Raw genomic sequence first — 7,973 nt, 5'->3', positions numbered from 1 at the left:
CTGCAAAGGACAGCATGCTAGGGCTTGGTGACCAGAAGGAGCAGGTGTGTGTGCAGGAGGGTCTGAAAGAAGGCCCCTCGGGACTGTGGTGAAGGGGGCAAGGCACAGGAAGAGGCTGGAGGGTCCCTTCAGTGGGGTCTCCCAGGCACCTGCCTTAGGAGGAAATCCTGTTTCCGGATGGAAGGTATCCTCCTGTTTGAAGAATATTTCCCTCTTCTTAGCTCTGTTTTGGTCTGACAATGTTAGCAAATACCTAAGCAGGGGAGTGGTGTGACACGTTTTAAAGAACATCGACGCGGAGTCCAGAAACTCGCCTTGGTCTTAGATCGGAGATCCTCTCCCGGGACCCCCATTTTCTATCTGCAAAGTGAGAAAGGTAGATTTAATGTTTTAGGGTGCTTCCAGCTTTAACAGTCAGTGTTTCTAAGCACAGTGACGGTTTACACTTTGGCAGATGATTGTTTGGTTTTAGTTTGGGATTCAGAGAAGAACGGGCTTCTTCTCATGCCTTCCCTGCAGGGCAAGGCCATGGAGTAAATAACTTCTTTACAGGCTGATTGTAGACCTGCGGCCCAGGGCAAGGGTGCCCGAGTAGGAAATTGGACAAAGCTTCGGCACTTGATAGAAGGTTCTTGTGGAAGGGGAAGCTAGTCAGAAAAGTCCACTTGACACGATGACCTAGTTGGAGGCCTGGAAGGGAGCAGGAGTGTTGATGTCTAAGCTGGAAGTCAGCAGCTTCAAAGTCTTTGTAAACCATCTCAAGACATTTGGCATATTTGGGCTTATTATTTTATTTTTGTTACCCCTTCTGTTTTGTATTGTAGCGACTGCCAGGAAAACCTTTCTAAGGAAAATTCCCACGGGTTGGTCTCTGGGTAAAGGAAAATGGTTTCTCTACTTACAATGCTTCTGACACCAAATGTGTGTGTGTGTTTCCCACGCCAACCAATTTTCCAACTCTCCAGACACCAACTGAGTGTCCTAGAATTTAAATCATTTCTGATGGTAACTAGCTGGAATTAGAATCAGGTTTAAGGGCTCCATCCCAAGAGACTGCCTTCACCTCGGACACTAGTCATAAGCAGTGGGTCCCCAGGGTATCCACATGTCTGATGGACATAGCTACAAAACTGAGTTTTCCCACAGTCCCTGGGGAGAGGTTTTTTTTTTTGTTTGTTTATTTTTTTTTTTTTAAGATTTTATTTATTTATTTGACAGAGAGAGAGAGAGAGATCACAAGTAGGCAGAGAGGCAGGCGAGAGAGAGAGGGAGAACCTGGGTCCCTGCTGAAAAAAGAGCCCGTGCGGGGTTTGATCCTAGGACTCTAAGATCATGACCTGAGCTGAAGGCAGAGGCTTAACTCACTGAGCCACCCAGGTGCCCTAGAAGGTTTGATAATTCGCTGGGTTGGCCCACAAAACATTTACTTATGTTCAGTGTTTTATTATTCAGGATATGATAAAAGATACAGATGAAGAGCCCAGTGAAACAGGGCAAGGTTGGGAAGGGTCCCAGAGTGAAGGAGTTTCTGTCCCTGTGGAGTTGGGCTGTGTCACCCTCCTGGTGTGTTCATCAAAGCAAAAGCTCTCCAAACCCTGTGGTTTAAGGATTTGGGGGAAGGCTTTCTCATATAGGCATTCTCATTTTTAATGCAATTTCCAGTCCGCCTCCTCTCCCTGGGGGATGGGGGTTGGGCTGAAAGTTCTCAGCTAATCACGTGTTTGTCTTTCTGGCAACAAGTCCCCATTCTGAAGCTATCCAGAAGGCCACCCAGAGTCACCTTACTAGGAAAGAACCACTCCTGTCACTCAGGAAACCCAGGCATTTAGGAGCCCTGTGCTAGGAACCAAGGTCAAAGACCAAACAGAACAAAAAATGCTGCTTGTTCCCTTATTACTTAGGAAATTTAAAAGGCTTTAGAAGTTCAATGTCAGGAACTAGGCGCAGACAAATGTGTATTTCTTATGTTGTAGGAGCTTAACAAATAAAAGAGGAAGGAGCGTAGTCGGAGTCCCACCCTGCAGCCAGTTGGGCGGTCCTTGAGAGCCAAATAAAGTGAGGGGAGAGCATTTCACACTGGAAGCATCTGGAGCAGACCACTCTGCCTGGATTTTTAGGCTTTCTGGAGAAAGAAGGAGTGGTTTCCTAACCTCCTTGGCCTTTGGAGAGAGGCAGGAACCATTTGCTTTGTCATCCATCCTCAGGAGAGGAATGCTTTCTTGCCCAAGTGGGGAAATAACCTCCATAATTGCAAAAAGGTCTTGACTCCCTGGGCCTCACTCCCCTTGCCCAATGAGCCCTGGCCGGTCCCCAGCAGGCTGAGCTGGCACGCCAAGGGCAGCGCGTGTGACCCTGAGAGTCTTTCCGTGACTTCTTGGCTTGCAGCCATCACTGTTGAGTGAGTCAGCCCCGAAGACCGCTGTCCAAGCAACAAATCGCAGAAAAGCAGAAGGTCTCTTTTCAGCCTCTCCAGACACCGCCACATCACCCCCAGTGATGGGGTTTGCAGTGACATGTTGCCGGCTCCCCATTGTGTGCAGAATGTTTGGGCAGTGGGGCAGACCCCTTGCTCCCCCAGAAACTCTGCGCTCACTCTTTCTCTCCCACCTCAGCACTTTCTGCCCTGCCCCCTTCATGCTCTACTTGGAAGCCCTTTCTTTGTTTTGTTCTCCTGTGCTCATGGTGGTCAGTAATGTAAATCACATTCCAAGCATTGGCCAGAATGTTGTTGAGGGAGATAAGAGTTCCTGGCTTCCAGAGGCATTCCAAAGAAGAAACAGAACTATTTGTTCCCAAAGGAGAGCTATTTTGGCAGAAAGGGCAAGATAGAGAGGAAGACAGAGGGAATCTCCTCACGAAGAATTGGATTTGGGAAAACGGTGAAAATGTGGTCACGTGAGTAGTTGGAGGTTGAAATTTCAGTTGCATCCCTAAGTTGTTACAAACAGTCTCCTACCTACCCCCTTCCCCTGCCCCATCTGGGCCACAGTCTTAGACTGTACACACAATAGTTTAAGCCACTGTGTCTGGGACTTCTGACCAACTGTCCAGATAACCTTGTGGGACTAGGGGTTCTACTGTCAGCAGGGAACACCTCTCACCTCCATCATGGGTGATCTGGCAGGTACTCATGTTGTGGTGTTGGTGTTGAGGATTTTGAGGAAAGAACCTTTGAGAAGCCTAAGGAGATGTACTCAGGAAGATGACGTGCCTCTTCAAGAACCCTTTATGGGCTGGGTCTGCAATGCCAAGGGAGTCTGGTCCTGAGACAGATGGCAGAGCCCATCTTCTCTGGAACTATGAGGACCCTTTCTCTGTGCAGGCACTGTTGGAGCCTACAAACACATTTGGCCTTTGTAACCATCTAAGGGTAGACCAATCCAGCCTTACAGATGCTGAAATCTGGCTTTCAAAACATGAAGCACCCTGTGCAAAGCCAGCCTAGTGAGTGGGAGCCAGGATGCAAGAGTGTGTTTGTTTCCTTCCAGAACCAGGCTCTTCACTACTCTGCTGGACTCTCGGAGGCCTTGCCAGCCCCTCTTACAGCAGAGAGACAATCAACTGTTTCTTTTGTCCTGAAAGATTTCTTCAAATGACCTAGGAGCATGTTCTTGAGGCAAGGTTTTATGGTTCCTAAAGGACCTCTTAACCCAAACTTGCTCTGATCCCCATCAGCTCTTAATAGGAAGCCTATTCACTCGATTGCTTATTTGGTATGCTTCCTAGTGGGCCATCTTTGAGGTTTTTAGGGCCGATGTTTGGCTCTTGAAAGCACCTTGCCATCAAATGAGCCCAGAGTTCAAAGAAGCCCCAGAAGCCTCCAATGGTTTGAACTATTTAGAGTGTCAAGGAGGCAGAAAGGAATGACGAGGAGTAAAACTGGAGTCCAGGAATCCATGTCGCTCTTCATTTTCCCTGGAAACCTCCAGAAGTCTTTCTGTTTCCTCCCTTCACTTCCTTAAAATGCTTATTAAGTATTTAAAACAAACAGAAGGAACAAAGAATAAGAAAATGAACCCAAGGGGTGCCTGGGTGGCTCAGTTGGTTAAGCTGGTGCCTTCAGCTCAGGTCATGATCCCAGAGCCCTGGAAATCGAGACCCGCATCAGGCTCCTTGCTCGTCAGGGAGCCTGCTTCTCTCTCTGCCTCTGCCTGCCATTCTGTCTACTGGTGTGTGTGCTCTCTCTCTCTTTCTCTCTCTCTCTCTCACAAATACATAAATAAATAAAATCTTAAAAAAAAAAAAAAGAAAGAAAATGAAGCCCAGGTGCTAGTCACTCAGTTCGAGAGCTAGAACATCACCGATACAGCTGAAGCTCCCAGAGGATGCCTGCCCTTCATGCCCCTCCCTTCTCTGCCAGAGTTAACCGTTATCTTGAATTTGGTGTTTATTATCCCCAGCCATTCCGTCAACCATTCACTGTGTATATCTGCATCCCTAAACAATGCACAGTTTGCTTTGCATGCTTTTCGACTGTACATGCAGGGTAGCACCTTCAACAATTCACTCTCTCTGCTTAAGATGGTCCGTGGGAGGGGTGCCTGGGTGGCTCACTGGGTTAAGCCTCTGCCTTTGGCTTAGGTCATGATCTCAGGGTCCTGGGATCGAGCCCCGCATCCGGTTCTCTGCTCAGCAGGAAGCCTGCTTCCCTCTCTCTCTCTCTCTGCCTGCCTCTCTGCCTCCTTGTGATCTCTGCCTGTCAAAAAAATAAATAAAATCTTAAAAAAAAAAAAAAAGATGGTCTGTGAGAGTCATTCATAGGGATACATGTAGCACTACCTTACTTGTTTTTCAGTCTGGTATATTACTTCATTATGTGGCTGTGAATGACAGGCATTTAGGTTATTTTCAGAATTTGCTAATACAAAAATTCTGCTGTGAAAATTCTTGTCAATGTTTCCCAGTGCATGTAGTATATGAGAGCTTCTGGGTTGGAATTTCTGGTCCATGGGGTATGTTCTTCAACTTTATCATGGGTTATTTCCAAATTAATCTCCCAAGTGGTTTTACCATGCTCAGGGTTTTGCCAATTTGCCTTTCTTTTTTTAGGAGCTACTTCTCCACCAACTGGGGTTGCTTCCTAATTCACCTTACTATTGGGTAGGATTCGCATTTTCTAGTCCTCCACCGCCACCCCTATCACAATTATCAGCTAAGATTCCAGCAGGAAGTAGATGGAACACTCCAGTTAGGATGATCTGAGGAGACAGTAGAATAGAGAAACGTTTCCAAAGATCTGTGTGTGGGATGGAAACCCCAAGAGTTAGTGTAGAACCCCAGGCTAGTAACTGTGGGGCTCAGTTTCCACACTGGCCTTGAAGGGTGAAGGGAGCAATGGTTTTGAGGACCAGAGTTAGAAAAGTTTGTGCAGATGGGGCTGCCCAACAGGAGCTGAGACTTTTGACTGGAGGACACAGCTTCAGTTGCTTTTATCTGTAAAAGGGGAAATAAGAGTACCTAACTTTTTTTTTATTTAAAGATTTTATTTATTTATTTGACAGACAGAGATCACAAGTAGGTGGAGAAGCAGGCAAAGAGAGAGAGAGGAGGAAGCAGGCTCCCTGCTGAGCAGAGAGCCTGATGTGGGGCTCAACCCCAGGACCCTGAGATCATGACCTGAGCCGAAGGCAGAGGCCTAACCCACTGAGCACCAAGGCACCCCAAGAGTACCTAACTCTTACAGCTCTTGTGTGAATTCAAGTGTGTGAATGTGCTTATTCAATGCCAGCTAGTTATACTCTAAACCGAGAATTAGTTACATTGCATCAATAATTCAAAGAATTTTCATAGTTCTTTCCCAATCTGTGTTGAAATATAAGTAGGTTAAGGATACTCTTCTCATAGTTGTTTCCTTAATGTTTAAAATAATACATGTGGTATCCCCATTTTTTTTTTTTTGGACTTTTCTGGGACTCTGCCTCCTACCTTTTATCTAGCTCCTCAGGAGTCAGTGTGGTTCTTGCTTCCTGGATGTTGCAGAATGGCTTTTGGGAGATAACTTTCCAAGGTTCTAGAGACTACATTTCTCATTCTTTTCCTAAATTTTTACCATAAAAAATATCAGACATATAAAACTTGAAAGAATAGAGTAATAGATAACCACATATCCTCTACTTAGAATCTACCATTATTATTTTACAGTATTTGCAGCAACTCTTTCCTAGAGAGACTTGTTTTTTGGTCAAACCACTTGGAAGTTGCATCTGACACTTCACTCCTAAATACTTTAGCATGCATTTCCTAAGAATAAAGCTAGTCCTTTATTTTATTTTATTTTTTTTTAAAGTTGGCTCCACGCCCAGTTTGAAGCCCAACATGGGGCTCAACCTCATGACCCTGAGATCAAGACCTGAACTGAAATCAAGAGTCCGACCCTTAACCAACAGAGCCAACCAGGGGCCTGAAAAGATAGTATTTTACATAAGTGTGATACCATTATCGTACCTAATAAATCAACAAACCCATTATAGCACCAGATATCCAGGACATACAAATTTCCCCAATTGTCCCAAGAATGTCTTTGTTAGGATCCATCAAGGTTCTCACATTGAATTTCATTCTTTGTGTCCTCATGGTGCCTTTTGAATTGTCCTGTTCTCCTCAGTATTTCTTGTCTGGCTCTTATGTTGCAGCTATTCTACTAGTAGTGAAGCTGTTGGATTACTTGGTTTCTCTGACCTTTTCTGGATGGTCTTGAGGACATTTGGGCTTTCTTCCTGCTGTTCTTTCATTTATGAGATGGATTTCAGCTAGCCTTTTTTTTTCCCCCCCATTTGAGAGCAGTCCTCTATTAACTGGCCAGATTACAAAAAATCATGGTAGATACCTTAGTTCATTCTTTGAATAAGCCTGTTGATCTGGTCTTCCCTGTTGCTAGCATCTCTACCTTCCACAAAATGGGTGGTCTTTTTCTTCATTCCCCTCATAGAGAAGATAATTTGAAGGGCCATAAAAAGTTATTTGCCTCTTTGAAACGTTTTCCAGCTGTATAGACCTCGTGAATCAGATCCTCCATGCAGATGATGCCATATCTACCAAGAGATTGGGCAATCAGTGTGTTATCTGTCAGGGCAATTCACTTCTTGTTGATTTTGCCACAACCATGCTTGTAGATCAATTCATTCACCAACTTCATGTTTGGGTACCCCCATGCTATATGTGGTTCCACAATCCTTAACATGTTACCTGAAGCCTTGTTGAGCTTAACAAAGGTGCCATTGAAGATTTGACGAAGGCGAAGAAGCTGCAACGCCTTTCAAACCTTTGGGCTCACACCATTGATCCTTCTGATCCTGATGACAAATGACAATGTGGGTTCCACGGGTACATAGAAGTTGCCAGCTTTCTTGCCATCCTCGCCATTCAAATCTCAGTTCTGTACATCTGTCTATATTCCTTGTGGTAATGCTTAGCTTTTTCATAGATAAGCTTCCTCCTTGCCTTTCGAAGCATCTTTTGAGCACACTTCTTCCTCAGATGCTTGATCTTCAACTCTGCGAAATTCCTTCGCTTCTTTTTAAGGGTTTCTGGCACAACAGGAACATTCTTTTTCTTCTCTTCCGGACCCTCCATGGTTCTAGCTGGAAAAAGAGGTTCAGCTAGCCTTTTGTTTCCCTACTCTTCTACTGAATGCCAAGATCCCTCTGTCCATGATAATAAGTACCCCATAGACTCTGAGAGTGAAATATAGATAAGTTCTTATTCCTATGAAAGGAATTTCATGTGTCTTCAGCTTTAAGTGGGCCACTTAAATTCAGTGATTCAATCGTTTATTCCACAAATACCTGTTTATCTACCAGGTATCAGGCATGAAGAATATCAAGAACATTCTTTTCTCTGCTTCTGTGCTGGGTTCCTTTTCTCTCTCTGGCTGTTCCCTCTTGGTGTTCCTCCCAGGCAAATTTTGCTCCTTTAGCCTTAAAGTGTGGTGCTTCTTGCAGGTCTCTGTTTGGCTCATTTCATCCACTTTCCCT

The 7,973-nt window shown here is 45.1% G+C and overlaps 1 pseudogene; it reads right to left on the bottom strand.

Moving 5' to 3' along the window:
* Positions 1-6,827: 6,827 nt before the first annotated feature.
* Positions 6,828-7,572, bottom strand: LOC106006980 (annotated as a pseudogene).
* Positions 7,573-7,973: the final 401 nt, after the last annotated feature.

This window comes from Mustela putorius, unplaced genomic scaffold, assembly GCF_011764305.1.
Source record: "Mustela putorius furo isolate JIRA1106 unplaced genomic scaffold, ASM1176430v1.1 tig00000460_pilon_pilon_pilon, whole genome shotgun sequence".
Classification (NCBI taxonomy): domain Eukaryota; kingdom Metazoa; phylum Chordata; class Mammalia; order Carnivora; family Mustelidae; genus Mustela; species Mustela putorius.
Note: the sequence above shows the minus strand (reverse complement) of the source record. Positions and strands in the feature narration are given on the sequence as shown.